The sequence below is a fragment of the Dioscorea cayenensis genome, chromosome 7 (genome assembly GCF_009730915.1).
Source record: "Dioscorea cayenensis subsp. rotundata cultivar TDr96_F1 chromosome 7, TDr96_F1_v2_PseudoChromosome.rev07_lg8_w22 25.fasta, whole genome shotgun sequence".
Classification (NCBI taxonomy): domain Eukaryota; kingdom Viridiplantae; phylum Streptophyta; class Magnoliopsida; order Dioscoreales; family Dioscoreaceae; genus Dioscorea; species Dioscorea cayenensis.
This window is the reverse complement of record NC_052477.1, coordinates 19,112,511-19,129,836: the sequence shown is the minus strand read 5'-3', so window position 1 is coordinate 19,129,836 and position 17,326 is coordinate 19,112,511. Positions and strand designations below refer to the sequence as shown.

Genomic DNA, 17,326 nt, shown 5'->3' with positions numbered 1-17,326 from the left:
GGAAGCATAATAGGGAGTTCTTGCACTTGAAATGATTTTTCTAGGTGAAGCATCATCCGAGTACCCCATCTTTATCGATTGCCTTACCCCTTTCTTTATTCTTGCTCTCTCACTTGTTTCTTTTATTATTGAGAATTGAATCAATTTCACACCAATCATTATTGATCTTTCACATAGCTAAGAACCAAATTAAGTATTTTCATTCCCTACTCCCTGTGGATTCGACCCCGCTCACCCGGGATTATTACTTCGACAAACCCGTGCACTTGCGGGATATAAGCAAAGGGATCTTGTCAAGTTTTTGGCGCCGTTGCCAGGGAGTTAGGAGTTTAGAGATACTTTGCACTTTGTTTTCTTTTTCTTTAATTTTGGTGCAACTCCAGGTTATGACCCGAGGGAATTCATCAATAATGATTGAAGGAGACCCTGAGCTTGAATGTACACTTCGAAGGAAAGGGAAAGAACCTGTACAAGAACAGCCTAATCCAGCTGATTTGGAAGTAGAAGGATCTGACAACATGGCAGAACAAAATGAGCAACAACGGACACTATTCGATTATGCCAGTCCTTCAGTATTGGGGACACAATCGAGTATTGTGCGTCCCCCAATCACAGCTCAGAATTTCGAGCTAAAGCCGGCATTCATCCATATCGTCGCAGTAGCTCAGTACAATTCAACAGCTTTGGCCGATGAGGATCCAAACAGATCATATAGAGAGCTTCCTCAAGGTGTGTGACATGCTGAAGATAAATGGTGTGACGGATGATGCCATCAAATTGAGAGCCTTCCCGTTTTCCTTAAAGGGGAAAGCAAAGCAGTGGCTACACTCATTACCTAGGGAATCAATCACTACATGGGAGGAGATGGTAGAAGCTTTTCTAGCCCGTTATTTCCCTCCCGGAAAATCAGCAAACCTTAGGAATGAGATCTCATCCTTTATGCAGTTGGAATTGGAGTCTCTATTTGAGACATGGGAAAGGTTCAAGGAACTCCTGCACAAGTGCCCGCAACACGGATTCCCGGAGTGGATGATTGTTCAAACCTTCTACAATGGTTTGAACCCGAGTACAAGGCAACTCTTGGATGCGGCGGCAGGAGGTACCTTAGGTAGCAAGACCCCCAACGAGGCACGTCAATTGATTGAAGAAATGGGGTTAAATAGCTACCTGTGGAACGCTAGGGAAAAGAAAAAAGTGGCCGGACTCCATGAAATTAATGCGGTAACTTCATTGGCGGCCCAAGTGGAGAGTTTGAGTAAGAAGCTAGATCTTATAGCTTCGAATAGAGTTGCGGCCATGACAAATTGTACCGGTTGTGGTGGAGGACATGCTCCTTCTGATTGCCCAATTGTCATAGGTGATGTTTCTTCAGTTGAGAATGTTGACTTTGTAGGTAATGGAATGAGACCTCAAGGGAATCCATACAGCAACACCTACAATTCAGGTTGGAAGAATCATCCCAACTTTTCATGGAGTAATCAAGGACCACAGAAGACCATGGGGTCATCGGGGTTCCAACAACAACAACAAGCCTCTCAAGTGGAAAACAGAATTTCAGGTTTGGAAACCCGAATGACGGATTTGGAGAAGCACTTGGCTAGATTTGTTCAATCGGCAAATACAAGGTTTGAATCAGTGGAGGCTACACTTCGCAATCACACCGCCTCCTTGCACAACCTTGACAATCAAGTGGGGAAAATTGCGAAATCTCTTTCCGAAAGGCCACATGGAAGTTTACCAAGCAACACAGAAACCAACCCGAGAGAACATGTGAAGGCGATCGCTTTGAGAAGCGGTCATGAGGTTGAAGGGCGGCTTCTGAGTGAAAAACTGAAAGAACACGCACCCGAGGTCGTAGAGGTTGAGAAGGGAGCAAACAAAGAGAAAGAGGTGTCACCTCCATCTTTCAAGCCAAGAATCCCTTATCCCTCTAGATTAAAGAATGACCAAGGGGATGACCAGTATAAGAAGTTCCTGAGTTTGTTCAAGCAACTCCACATCAACATTCCTTTTGTTGAGGCTTTGGCTCAAATGCCTAAGTATGCGAAGTTTCGGAAAGACCTATTGACCAACAAGAGGAAATTGGAGGAGAGTGCTTCAGTGGTGCTTGATGCTTCATGCTCGGCGGTGTTGCAAAAGAACATACCGAACAAGAAGAAAGACCCGGGAAGCTTCATTATTCCGTGTAACATCGGCAACTTAGGCGAGGAAATGGCATTGGCAGATTCAGGGGCAAGTATCAACGTCATGCCATATACTTTCTTCCAAAAGCTAGGCTTGGGTGAGCCTAGGCCTACTCGGATGACTTTACAATTGGCAGACCGAACGATACGACATCCGAGAGGCATCATTGAAGACGTTCTTGTCAAGGTGGACAAGTATATTTTTCTGGTTGACTTTGTAGTGCTAGATGTTGATGAGGATGCAGATGTAGCCTTGATACTTGGGAGACCGTTCTTGCGGACTTCCAAAGCATTGATTGACATGGACGGTGGAGAGCTCACGTTGAGAGTCGGAGACGATAAGCTCACTTACCGCCTTGCTAAAGCCATGCGGCATTCTCTCGATTTTGATGACACTTTGTATTTTCTAGACACTACTGATGAGATTGTTGATGAATATATATAGGAAATGTTCAACCCGGATCCGTATGAAGGTTTGTTCGACCAAGAGGAGATCAATGAAGAAGTGATGATGCTTGGTTCGACTGGAGAGTAAAAATCTACCCCGGGAATCTTGAAGAAGATGCTCCGGAAAATGAAGAGGGCTCGAAGACGCCACCGAAAATGCCCCAAGACTGTTAGATATGTACATGAGCCAAGAAAGTTGGACGAACCATTGTTAGGTGGTCCAAAGCCCGATAGTGCACCCTCTACCCTCAAGAGACTTTGCTCATCATGCTTTCAAGTTATGGGTAAGAGGGCAACCTTCATTCATGAACCACCTTGAGGTAAGATAGATACGTCAAGCTTAGTGACGTTAAACAAGTGCTTCTTGGGAGGCAACCCAAGTGTTTACTGTTTTTCGTACTTTTAGTTTAGTTTGTTTGCATGAATAAATTTTTAAGTGTTGGTGTTTCAATTTTTGAGTGCTTGTGCTGCGATTTTATTGTGGGTTTTTTAAAAAATTCATTGTATGTTTTGTTGAGAATTGGCGAAGTTTGGTAATTTGAGTTCTATTTTGTGTTTTTATCTGGTATATCTTTCATAATAGGGGAGGCTCTGAGTGTGTAAACATGTTCAGGCTAGTTCTGCAGAGCCTGCAGGTTTTTCTAAGTCATCTAGAGAAAACACACGGACGTGTGGAAATTCCACACGCCCGTGGTTGTGTACTGTGCACTCTTCCAGAGAGGGCACAGGGGCGTGCGGCTGCCCCCGTGGACGACCATGCGACTGGCGCAATCCCGTGGGTAATTTTCACACGGGCGTGTGCCTTCCTGCAGAGTTGGGCAGATTTTCCCGAGAATACACAGGGGCGTGGACTCGCCCCTGTGGATGACCTTGTGAACCATGCACGGGCGTGGGTAATTTCCACACGCCAGTGCAAAACTCTGCAGATTGCTCCCTCCATCCCAAGAAAACACTGGGGCGTGCGGTCGCCCCTGTGAGTTGAGGCCTGTGAATGCCCACGCTCGTGGGGAATTTCCGCACGGGCGTGTGGCCGACTTGATATTTTTCTCAAATGACCAGGGAAGCCACAGGGGCGTGCGTCTGCCCCTGTGGGTCTAGCGCACGGGCGTGGATAATTTCCGCACGCCCGTGGGAGATCGTTTTAAGTCAGTGAGAGTTTTCTCCAAGAGCGCACAGGGGCGTGCATACGCCCCTGTGGAGCTTCTGAAGTGAGGCACACGGGCGTGGGGAATTTCCGCACGCCCGTGTGGATGAACAGAACGTCAAAAGTCGCGAGTTCTATTTAAAAAGGGGATGATTTCTCTCCTTCTTCATGACTCCTTTACCCTTGAAAACACTCTCACAACATTCTCCGAGTCCATTGCGCTAGTTTGGTGGGATTTTAGCAAGTTTTCCGGCCGGCTATCTATTTTCTCATTTCTCCTGGTCGGTAAATTCATTTTCTTCATCTTCTTCGTCAATTCATGATTTCTATTGATTAATCTAGTCAACAATGCTTCGTTTCTTCAATTGGAACAATGATTTATGTTTAGAACAAAGTTAGAGATATTATTGATGTGTATTTTTCCGGATTGTTGATACACGGCAGATGCGTTTCTCACGCCCGTGAATCCAGACGGGCAGTGGAAATTCCACACGACGAGTGTGGATTTCTGCAGATTGTTTTGTCAACTTGTTTGACTAATTTTGTTTAAATTTGGCGGATCATGGCACCTAGGGACAAAGAAGCAAAGCGATAAGAGGCCACGTGAGTCATCCTCTCGAGCCCGAGGGCATGCGATTTGTGATTCCCGAACATCGGGCCCGTTATGAGCGCTTATCGAGACTCCGCTCGGACTGCACTCGATTTACGGACACGACTATATTACGAGATCTTCAGCAGGGAGATGAGTTTGCTGATGAGGTTGAGGACCTTGTTTCAGAGGGGGGTTGGCGGCAGTTGTTGACGATTAGAGAGCCAGCTATCCGAGAGTTTGCATTGGAGGTGCTCTCATCGTTTGAGTTTGATAGAGCGTATGCGAGCTTCAACAGTTTGGGCACCATTCAGTTAAGAGTGTTTGGTCACCACCATAGTTTGAGCATTATGCAGTTTTCCATACTACTTGGCTTATCCGAGGAGGCATTCACAGATTTCGAGGAGTACGCATGCTACATCACCGACAATCCTGGAACCTTGACCCCGCAGAGAGCTTACAGAGTGCTATGTGGTCAGGGTTAGTACGAGCCGGGGGTCTCCAAGGCCACATGCCTTTCCCGGCCTGCCTATAGATATTTGCACGCAATCATGAGTAGGTCGGTGAATGGTCGTGGCGATAGTACTGGTGTCCTGAGCCGCTAGGGAGTTCTCGTGACTTGTACTCTATGGTAGAGCACGTACCGATACATTTAGGGCACATCTTGGCTTATTACATCAGACATCAGGGATAGTACACTAGACTAGGAGCGATCTTCTCAGGTCCTTACATTACGAGATTAGTGCTGGGCATGGGTCTCTTGGATTCGATTCGCGGGGCCGAGAAGACGAGTGTACCCGCTCCCCTAGGTCTAGAGATGATGCGGTTGATGGGCATGGTCCGCAGGGTTCGGACAGGGGTTTTTGCGTTAGTTCTACCAGCCCCAGAGATAGCTGAGGATGAAGGTGATGACGCCGGAGCATCTCAGCCCACCCCCGAGCCTCAGCCCGCATTGATGGACACCGAGGCACCTCCAACGACCGAGGAACCACCTCTAGTGCGTGTGTTTTCACCTTCTCGAGCCAATGATCGCTTTGAGAGGCTCGAGAATGCTATAGGAGTGGTCCGAGCTGAGGTTGCTGCGATTAGGGCTATGCAGGCCACTCAGTACACAGAGTTCATGGCGCATTACGACATATTACAGCAGATCCTAGAGCGAGACGTTACCTCATCATTTGTCCTACAGCCGAGGACTCTTCAGGCACTCGCCGAGACTCTCCAAAGACCTCCATCCTCGGCCCTAGCACTAGAGGACCCACTATATGCTTCCACTTCAGCAGCAGCAGCAGCGGAGACCGAGAGCGACTTCGACACTTGACCTTTCTTTTACTTTCATGCGGTTTACTTTTATCTTATTTTCTTGTTTTTAGACTTGTTCACTCAGAAAGGATTTTTCTTCTGAGTTTATATTATTTTGCATTATCGAGTTGTATTCATTGCTTCATCTTTTATACACTCGAGTTATTTTTTTGTTTTTTTCTTGAGCTTCACTGAACCCCCTCGTGTATGCGTGCAGATGGTCTTGTCTTCTTGGAAATTGAGACTTAGTCATGGGCATGGCCAAGGTGCTTTGGCACTTGGGCCGTAGTGAGCTTCACAACCCGTTGGAACACTACCCCCAATGAATTAGCTTCATCAAACGCAACACTAGGAGTCAGGGGAGTATTGTTTTGATAACTTCTCCCACATCTATTTTTTGAATGATATATTTTGAGTGAGCTTGCATGTGTACATTGAGGACAATGTATAACTTAAGTGTGGGGGGAAGTTTCATAGTGCACACATCTTTTCTATTGTTCTTGATTGTTATATGCTCACATAGCCAATGGCGGTTCACCTTAGTTACAATGGTTGTATTCTTGAGTTTAGGAGAATTTCTAACATTGAATGTTTTCATGCTCTAGTTCTTGCTTGAATTTGTAGGAATTTTTGCCCGATTTACACTTAGTGTACTATTCACTCTTTGAACTCTATTGGAAACTCTTGTTCGATGTTAAAGGGACTAGTTAGGTTTATTTTCTTGTGCTAATTCAAAATAATAATAATAATAATAATAATAATAATAATAATAATAATAATAATAATAATGAAAAGAAGGAACAAAATAGTTTTATTGTTTATTTGTATTTGTTGGGTGGAAAGAGCTACCACCTATGAAGTATGAAGCTACTCTCACAAGTCGGGATACTAGTTATGCCCTAATGAGAGAAAGAGCTATCTCATAGGATGAGTGAAAGCTACCACTGGGTAGAAAAGAGCTACCACCTCGAAAGTGTGAAAGCCACCTTAGCGACCGCTGGGAAAGGGCTACCTTAGAGGATGTGTGAAGCTACTATCGTTTTTTGAAATGTTTGTTGTTTTCTTGTTGTAGATAAATAAGTCCCTTGCACTTAGAACTTTGAGGAGTATAACTTGGGGTGTTTTGAGTGAGTTCACACACTTACACGAAATTCGGGTTTGTTATCCTTTTTATTCAAGTTTTTTTAGCTAGAGCATTGATTTTTCGTATTTAGTGTTGAAATTTTTCCTTACTTGTAGAATGCTATCTTTTGTATACTTTGGTGAACCTAAGGCCAAGCACTTTCAACATTTTCTTCATTGATGCATGTATCGTTTTAATGTTTGCTTTGAGGACAAGCAAAAGCTTAAGTGTGGGGAGTTTGATAAGTGCTTGTGTGATATGAATGCTGAGCGCTCATTCCTTCCGTTGAGCATTACTTTTCTCAGGGTTTTTTTACATTAATATGTGTTTTTTTATGTTACTTTTATGCGGTAGGGGTTGTGAGGCCGAGTATGAAGGAAATAGGGCCAATGTGGATCATAATGCACCTATTTTGGAAGAGATCTTGGTAAGGTTCAAAACGCGAAGACATAGGTCGGTGTGAGATGCTAGAGTGTGTGCCAACCTCCTCAGATTCGAAAGTGAGCACATTCATTTGAGGGGCACAAAGGCGCTCACACTCGAGCATTCCCGATTTATGCATATAAAAACAAGAGATCCACCAACGTGTACATCATTGAAGAAGCAAGTGATTCACGACGTAAACGTGTGCCCGTTTGCGTTACCCCAATGAAAGTATGGAATTTGGGAGTATTTCCGGCAGAGTAATGTAGCAGGTTACTGTAGCAAAACAATGAAGCAAGTACTGTAGCAGCCCGGCCGAGAAATCAGAGAAACACAGAATCCACACGGGCGTGTGGAAATTATCCACGCCCCTGTGGAAATTCCACAGGGGCATGTCACCCAGACGACAATAAGGATCACCTCTTCCGAGGTATGATATTGAGGGAGGAAGAAGAAGCTTACGGACGAGCAAGGAAGTATTTCAGAAGTATCCCAAGTAACCTCAAGCCAACCACTAATGGACCAACTCACCCTGGAACCTATCAAACAGGAGCAAGTTCAGACGTAAGTATTAGTGCCGTAGACACACTAGGGGTGAGCACACTACACCATATGGGACTATCAGCGGCATTTTTAATGGCTTTTAGCGGCATTTATAAACGCCGCAAAATTTATGACCGGTGTTTATAAAAAACGCTACGTATGATGCCGCTAAAGATAACGTCAGTATTTTAGCAGTGTTTAATTCGATAAACGCTGGAATATTAACGTCGTTTAATAAATAAACTCCAGCAAAATTGGTACCAAAGTATACATATATAAGGCATCAAATAGGGGCGCTTATTAAATAAAATAAATGCCGCTATTGTCACGGCGATCATTAGCATGAATGTCGTGCAAATGTGTGGTCTGTAAATTTTAGAAAATGTAAATTAGCGGCATTTTTATAAATAAATGGCACTAATTTATTGGCGTTTTATTTCAAAACGCCACAAATATAGTGGCATTTTTAAAGCAAAACGCCACTACTTTAGTGGCATTTTTTTATATAAACGCTGCTAATTTAGTAGCATTTATGTATTAAACTCCACTAAATTACTGGCGTTCTTAGCAAAACGCCACTAGTTTTCCCATCTTTCAAATAATGTAAATGATTTTTAACGGCGTTTTTGTGATAAAAAACCACTAAATAACGGTGTTTTCCTAATAAAACGCCACTAAAATGATATGCTCTGCCGGCGTTTTGAGTAGAAACCCCGCTAAATTTATTTTGAATATAATTCCTTCCATTTTGCATTTTTATTTATGCACATTTTTTACAAAAACAATGCTACTAGAGGATGTGAACAAGGAAAGAAACGACTCCACTTTAAAAAGAAATTGCTCCCCTTGGCGTTCTGTGCATCCACACGGGCGTGCGGAAATTACCCACGAACGTGTGCCTCATTAAGAGAGCTCCACAGGGGCAGATGCACGCCCCTGTGCGCTCTCGAGAGAAACTCGCACAGTCTCTGAACGCCCCTCCACGGGCATGCGTAAATTACGCACGCCCATGCGCCCGACCAACAGGGGCAGATGCACGCCAATGTGACTGCTCTGGACATCCGAGAAAATCTCCTAAATGTTTCGCACGCCCGTGTGGCAATTATGCACGGGCGTGGACATTCACAATCTCAACTCACAGGGGTAAGCGCACGCCCCTGTGTCTTCTCGGGATGGCGAGAGCTCCTCTGCAGAGATTCGCACAGGCGTGTGGAAATTACCCACGCCCATGCAATTTTCACAAGGTCGCCCACAGGGGCGAGTTCACGCCCCTGTGCGCTCTCAGGATAATTTGACAAACTCTGAAGGAAATCACACGCCCTTGTGGAAATTACCCACGGGCGTGCGATATTCGCATGGTCATTCACAGGGGCAGCCGCACGCCCCTGTGCCTTCTCTGGATGAGCTCGCAATACAAATACACGGGCGTGCGAAAATTCTACACGCCCGTGCATTTTCACTGGATGCCTTAGAAAAACCTGCAGGCTCTGCAGAAAGTTTCTGAACATGTTTACACACTCAGAGCCTGCCATAGTATGCAAGTTTTACCAGCAAAAAACATGGAATAAAGTTCAAACGACATAACTTTGCCAATTCCACATGAAAACACACGATGAATACTCAAAGCCCACAAGAAAATCTCAGCACAAGCATCTAAAAATCAAGACACCAACACTTAACAAATTATTTATGCAAACAAACTAAACTAGAAGATAAGAAAATAGTAAACACTTGGGTTGCCTCCCAAGAAGCGCTTGTTTAACGTCACTAAGCTTGACATACCTTGTCTTACCTCACGGGGGTTCATAGATGAAGGTTGCCCTCTTACCCATGACTTTAAAGCATGATGTGCAAAGTCTCTTAAGGATGGAGGGTGAATTATCGGGCTTCAGACCACCTAGCGATGGTTCATCCAACTCCTTCAGTTTACGAATGTCTCCAATAGCCTTGGAGTGTTTCTGGTGGCGTCTCCTAGCCCTCTTCATTTTCGGGAGCACCTTCTTCAAGATCCCCAGGCTAGATGGTACTTCTTCCGTCGAACCAAGCATCATTACTTCTTCATAATCCTCCTCTTGGTCGAACAAACCCTCGTATGAGTCCGGATCGAACATTTCCTTCATGTATTCATCAACAATCTCATCAGTAGTGTCTAGAAAGTATAAAGTATCATCGAAATCAAGAGAATGCCGCATGGCTTCAGCAAGGCACTATGTGAGCTTGTCATCTCCAACCCTCAAAGTTAGCTCTCCGCCGTCCATGTCAATCAATGCCTTGGATGTCCGCAAGAACTGTCTCCCAAGTATCAAAGGTACATCCTCATCCTCATCGACATCTAGTACTACAAAGTCAACTAGAAAAATGTACTTGTCCACCTTGACAAGCACGTCTTCAATGATGCCTCTCGGATGTCGCACTGTTCGGTCCGCTAGTTGCAAAGTCATCCGAGTAGGCCTAGGCTTGCCCAAGCCTAGCTTTTGAAAGAAGATGTATGGCATAACGTTGATCATCGGCCCCCGAGTCCGCCAATGCCATTTCCTCACCTAGATTGCCAATATTACACAGGATGATAAAGCTTCCCGGGTCTTTCTTGTTGTTCGGCATGTTCTTTTACAATACCGCCGAGCATGAAGCTTCTAAAATCACTGAAGCACTTTTCTTCAACTTCTTCTTGTTAGTCAATAAGTCTTTCAAGAACTTTGCATACTTAGGCATTTGGGCCAATGCCTCAACAAAAGGAATATTAATGTGGAGTTGCTTGAACAAACTCAGGAACTTCTTGTACTGTTCATCCCCTTGGTCATTTTTCAATCTAGAGTGATAAGGGATTCTTGGCTTGAATGGTGGGGGTGCCACCTCTTTCTCTTTGCTTGTTCCCTCTTCTACCTCTATAACCTTGAGTGCGTGTTCTTTTAGCTTCTCACTCGGAAGCCTACCTTCAACCTCATGACCACTTCTCAAAGTGATCGCCTTCACGTGCTCTCTAGGGTTTGTCTCTGTATTACTCGGCAAGCTTCCATGTGGCCTTTCAGAGATAGACTTCGCAATTTGCACTACCTGATTTTCAAGGTTATGCAAAGAGGCGGTGTGGTTGCGAAATGTAGCCTTGACTGATTCAAACCTTGTATTTGCAGATTACACAAATCTAGTCAATTGCTTCTCTAAGTCATTCATTCGGGTTTCCAAACCTGAGACTCTGTTTTCCACCTAAGGGGCTTGTTGTTGTTGTTGGAAATCCGGTGGCCCCATGGCCTTTTGTGGACCCTGATTACTCTATGAGAAATTGGGATGATTCTTCTAACCCGGATTGTAGGTATTGCTATATGGGTTTCCTTGAGGTCTCATGCCATTACCTACAAAATCAACATTCTCCACCGAAGAAACATCACCGATAGAGATCGGGCAATCGGGGGAAGCATGTTCTCCACCACACCCGGTGCAATTAGTCACGGCCGCCACTCTATTTGAAGTTAGAAGATCTAACTTCTTACACAAATTTTCAACTTGAGCCGGCAATGAAGTTACCGCATCTATTTCATGGAGCCCGGCCACTTTTTTTCTTCTCCCTAGCATTCCATTGGTAGCTGTTTAACCCCATTTCTTCAATTAACTGACGAGCCTCATCGGGGGTCTTGCTACCTAAGGTACTTCCTGCTGCTGCATCTAAGAGTTGCCTTGTACTCGGATTCAAACCATTATAAAAGGTCTGAACAACCATCCACTCTGGGAATCTGTGTTGCGGACACTTTCTCAGGAGCTCCTTGAACCTTTCCCATGTCTCGAATAGAGACTCTAATTCCAACTGAACAAAGGATGAGATCTCGTTCCTAAGCTTTGCTAATTTTCCGAGAGGGAAATAACGGGCTAGAAAAGCTTCTACCATCTCTTCCCACATGGTAATTGACGCTCTAGGTAATGAGTGTAGCCACTGCTTCGCTCTCCCCTTTAGGGAAAATGGGAAGGCTCTCAAGTTGATTGCATCATCCGTCACCCCGTTTATCTTCAACATATCACACACCTCAAGAAAGCTCTCTATATGACTGTTTGGATCTTGATCGGCCAAACCATTGAATTGTGTAGATCGCTGCAATATGTGGATGAATGCCTGCTTCAGTTCGAAGTTCGGAGCTGTAATAGGGGAACGCATAATACTCGACTGTGTCCCCAACATTGAAGGTCTGGCATAATCAGATAATGTTCGCTGTTGCTCATTCTGTTCTGCCATGTCTTCAGATTCTTCCACTTCCAAATCAGCTAAATTAGACTGTTCTTGCACAGACTCTCTCCCTTTTCTTCTAAGTGTACCTTCAAGCTAAGGATCTCCTTCAATAAATATTGAGGGATTCCCGATCATAACCTGGAGCTGCACCCAAAAAGAAAGAAAAAGAAATCAGAACGATGATATAATAAGAAGATATGAAATAGAATGTATGGTGAAATAGCTAAGAAAACAAAGTGCAAAGTATCTCTAAACGCCTACTCCCAGGCAATGACGCCAAAAACTTGACAAGATCCCCTTGCGTATATCCTTCAAGTGCACGGGTTTGTAGAAGTAATAATCCCGGATGAGCGGGTATCAAATCCACAGGCAGTAGGGAATAAAAACACTTAATCCACTTCTTAGCTATGTGAAAGATCAGTAGTGATAAGTGTGACAATGATTCAATTCTCAAAAGTAAAAACAACAAGTAAGAGAGCATGAGTAAAGGAGGAGGTAAGGTAATCGATAAAGATGGGGCACTCGGATAATGCTCCACCTAGGACAATCGTTCAAGTACAAGAACCCTCTATTGTGCTTCCCAATCAATGCAATGGTGAGTCGTGGAAATCCTTAAATACATAGTCCCAAATCTGAGGTCAAAAATGCCTAACTCTATACATGTCATGGAGGAGATATTAGATAACCTCTCAACCTCGCATTCGAATAGAGCTGCAATGAGCTCTAGGGATTCCAAGTGATAAATCTCTTCCTAATTATAGACCTAACCCTTTGGTCAAGGTGGAAGGTCCCTAACCACGATTAAGCCCTAGATACTAAGATCACCTGAATGCTTCACTCCGTTGCACGCGCAACTAAGCCCCAGCGGAGGGTCATCCCTTAGACCATTCACTCTATTATGGCCGCAAAGAACTCGAGGAACGGAGGTAGAATCTATCACGTCGGAGGGGAAAGGGGACGCTCCTGTACCTCTCGACTCACCCTCTCAACCCTCTCCAACCTACCTTTGTCTAACGCTCATGGTGTGTCACTCACTCACAAGGTTACCAACAAGAACTCTCAACCCTAGTATCACTCTAGGGGAAATGTTCATATAATCAAGTATTCAAGGATGGGACTCACAACACACATCAATTAATTGAAAGAATAATAAGAGATTCAATGAAACAAAGACATCCTAGGGTTCACAAATACCCAAGTACCCACTAGGGGTTTAGCTCTCCATGGAGCTAAGTACAATCAAAAGAAATAGAATGTAAAAAGCAATGAATCTATAGAGAAACCCCTCGATAGTCGTGTCGATGGTCTTGTGGAAAGTCCTCTACTCGTCGTCCAAGGATTTCCTTGTCCGCTATATGATACACCCTCGACGGAAGCTCCCCCTACCAACCTTCTTCCAAAGGAATGACGATGTCAGAGCCGTAGAACCTCTCCAAAACCCTAGCCAATACCTCTCAAAACCCTAGCCGAAACCCTCTCTCAAGTTGGGGAAAAGATGGAGAAAAGAATGCTGAAATCAGGGCTGAATTGGTTTTAAATAGGGCTGGAATCGGGAATCCACATGCCCTTGTGGAATTTTCTGCACGGGCGTGGGTAATTTCCACACACCCGGGCGGACTCTCTGAAACTGTCATTTTCGGCTGGCTGTGAACAGTAATTGCTACCGTGTTTGCTACAGTGCTTTGCTGTAGTGACCTGCTACGGTACTCTGCCAAAAAATACTCCCGAATCCACTTTTCATCGAGGTAACATAAACGGGCACATGTTTATGCCGTGGATCGCTTTGCTTCTTCAATGACGGATAAGTTAATGGAAATCTTCTTCTATGTGACTGCCCTTGTGTCCCTCCAAATGGTTGTGCAAACTCAAATACGGGGAGGTAGGCACACAATCTAGCATCTCGCACCCGACTTATATCTTCGCGTTTGAACTTTAGCAAGATTTCCTCCAAAATCGGTGCATTATGATCCACATTGGCTTCTTTCCTTCATAATTGGTTTTACAACCCTACGTGTATAAAAGTAAAATAAAATCACACATATTAGTGTAAAAACCCAAAAAAAGTAATGCTCAACATAAGGAAAGAACGCTTCGCATTCATATCGCACAAGCACTTATCAGACATCTTAGTGTGGTTTCAATATTTTGGACACGGATATCATTGCTTCAATAAAATTAGCTAATGCTTTTTGCAACTGAAGTGCATCCTCTCCAAGTATCTTACCCTTTTGACATTACTCTTGAGGTGCTTCCTAATGTTGTCCATCATTATTCCATAATAAGTTTGGGTAGCCCATTTCAATTGGATGATATGTGCAGTAAAATGGATTGCTCTGCTGTTGTGAAGTAATAATTTTATCAACTTTTTTACCGAGAGCTTCGACCTAAAAATATAGAGCAATGAGTGGATCAATCATCATTTAAGCAACTTGCAAGAAAAAGTAATATATGACAAAAGAAAACAAAAGAGAATGATAGAAGAATAAGAAAGTATGAAATAGAACAAGTGATAAATAGCTAAAATAACAAAGTGCAAAGTGTTTCTAAAAACGCCTATTCCCCAGCAATGGCACCAAAATCTTGACAACACCCCTTGCGTGTGACTCGCAAGTGCACCGGTTTGTCAAAATAAAAAATCCCATGTGAGTGGGTATCGTATCCATAAGGAATAGTGAGTAGAAACACAACAATTGCTATCTAACTATGATGAAAATGAATCAATGGTAGAGTGAAAAAAATCGTTATGAAAAGAACTAAAAGAAATAAGAAAGAGAGGCACGCTAAAGTGAAAGGAAAGACAATCGATAGGAAGTGGGGCACTCGGACATTGCTCTCCTAAGGGTTATTGCTTCAAGTGCAAGACCAACTATTATGTCTCCTAATTGATGCTTAATGAGTCGTGGAAATCCTAAAATACACTTTCCCAACTTAAGGTCAATCGTGACTAACTCTACACTATACCCCGACGAAGAAATCACTCAGTCTCAACACCTCACATTATGTACAATGGCAAGAAGCTCTAGGGATTCCAACTGATAAACCCTATTCCTATATGTAGATCTAGCCCTTTGGTCCTGGTGAAAGACCCCCAGTCACAATTAAGTAATGGATACTAAGGATTAATTCAATGCTTCACTTTGTTGCTCTCGCAACTAAGTCCCAGCGGAGTTCCTTTCTTAGCACTTCACTCTATTGTGACCGCAAAGAACTCTAGGAACATTGAGGTAAGATAAATCACATTGGAGGGGAAAGGTGATGCTCCGCTACCTCTCGACTCACCCTCTCAACTCTCTCTAATCTAGCATTGTCTAACCATCATGGTGTGTCTCTAATCCACAAAGGCTACCAAGATGGACTCTCAACCCTAGTGTCACTATAAGGGAGAAATCATTCAACAAGCATTCAATATTTGAACTCAATTAAAGACACCAATTAAGGAAAACATAATAAAAGGTCAACAAAACAATAACATCCTAGGGTTTACAAGTCCAAGTACCTACTAAGGGGTTTATCTCTCCATGGAACAATAAACTATCTATAATGGAATCGAAAGTAAAAACATATAATCTATAAGAAAAACCCCCTCGGTATTTATGTTGATGGTCTTGTGGAGTGGCCTCGTCCTCTTCAAAGATCCCCTTGTCAAGGCTAGGGTACACCTCGCCGGATCGGTGCCGATGAAAGCTCCCCCAATAATTATTTTCCAAAAGAAACGCGGTGTCGAAACCGTAGAACCACTCCAAAAGCCTTGCCAAAGCATCCCTAAACCCTAGCCACCGGCCTCCCAAAAAATGGATAAAAGATAGAAGAAAGGATGAAAGATGGATCCATAAATCGGTACAAGTCATGGCTTTATAAAGAGCTTGAATCGGGTATCCACACGCCCATGTGGATTTCTGGAAATCTGTTTTTTTGCAGCCTGTGAAAAGTAACTGCAACAGTGATTTTACCACAATAACCTGCTATAATGTTCCTCCAACATATTCTGAGTCCACATTTTTCATTAAGGCAACATAAATGGGTACACGTCTATACTGTAGATTACATCGCTTCTTTAATCAAATGCCATATTGGTGAAGATCTTGCTAACATTGCACAAGTCGGAATACGCAAATGTGATTGCCTTTGTGCCCCTCCAAATGATGTAATTGCTTGAGCGCATGAAGGTTGACACACATTCACGTATTTTCAATCACAACTTGTGTCTTCACATTTGTTCACTCCAAGACTTCATCAACAAAGTACAATCGCAATCGACTTTGGCTTCTTTCTTTCATTATTTGGCTCCATAACCCTTTATGCGTGAAAGTTCACAAATACACATGTATTAGCGCTAAAATCTGATAAACATAATGCTCATTATAAGAAAAGAATACTTCGTATTACTAATACCCAAGAACTTATCACTAATACACAAGCACTTATCACCCATCACCATAGAGAATTCCGTGTACAACATCAAGTACTCTACCCCGAACATTTGGAAGTTGAAAGTCTCGTCATAGCATAGGCGAATGATCATGCTATCCAGCTCGAAATGAACTTATCACCCCTAATGTCAGCTCCTAGAATGTCGGATCTCGAATGCCGAAGAACTACTCCCAGTCCTATACAGAAATTAAGTATTGTACCTCATTGGCGAGACCTACAAGTTGGAGAGTCAGCTTGTTGATGATCCGTTTGATAAGTGCTTGTGTATTTGTAATACGAAGTATTCTTTTCTTACATTAACCATTACTTTTCTCAGATTTTATCTCTTATACATGTGTATTTGTGTTCTTTTAGTGCATATAGAGTTATGGAGACAATAGTGGAAAAAAAGGAGCCAAAAGTAGATCGTAGATGCACTTTGTTGACAAAATCTTGGATTGAACAAATGCGGAGACACAAGTTGTGCTCAAAGACACATGATTGTGTGCCAACCTCCATCCTGCTCAAACAAATACACGGTTCGGAGTGGCACAAAGGTAGTCACATTCGCATGTTCCGACTTGTGCAACACTAGCAAGATATTTATCAATGTGATGTTTATTGAAGATGCAACGCAATCTACCGCATGGATGTGTGGCCGTTCATGTGGCCTCGATGAAAAGTGTGGATTCGGGAGTACTGCGGTGGCGTAATGTAGCTGTTTACTATGGCAAAGTATTGTAGCAAATACTGTAGTAGTTACTGTTCACAGACCGTAGAAAATTAGTTTCCTAGAGATTCACACGGGCGTGTGGAAATTCCAGACGCCCGTGTGGATACCCGATTCCAGCCCCATTTAAGTTGCGATTTCAGCCATTTTGAGAGATCATTTTCCCATCTTTTCCCCAATATTGGAGGCATGCACGGCTAGGGTTTAGAGAGGCTTTGG

General features: G+C 43.5%; 2 non-coding genes across 2 annotated transcripts; one reads left to right on the top strand and one right to left on the bottom strand.

The window, feature by feature from the left end:
- Nucleotides 1-912: 912 nt before the first annotated feature.
- Nucleotides 913-1,019, bottom strand: LOC120266060. Its single transcript, XR_005537904.1, has one exon. It is a non-coding gene; the product is annotated as a small nucleolar RNA R71 (small nucleolar RNA).
- Nucleotides 1,020-11,476: 10,457 nt separating this feature from the next.
- Nucleotides 11,477-11,583, top strand: LOC120266021. The gene has a single exon (XR_005537864.1). It is a non-coding gene; the product is annotated as a small nucleolar RNA R71 (small nucleolar RNA).
- Nucleotides 11,584-17,326: the final 5,743 nt, after the last annotated feature.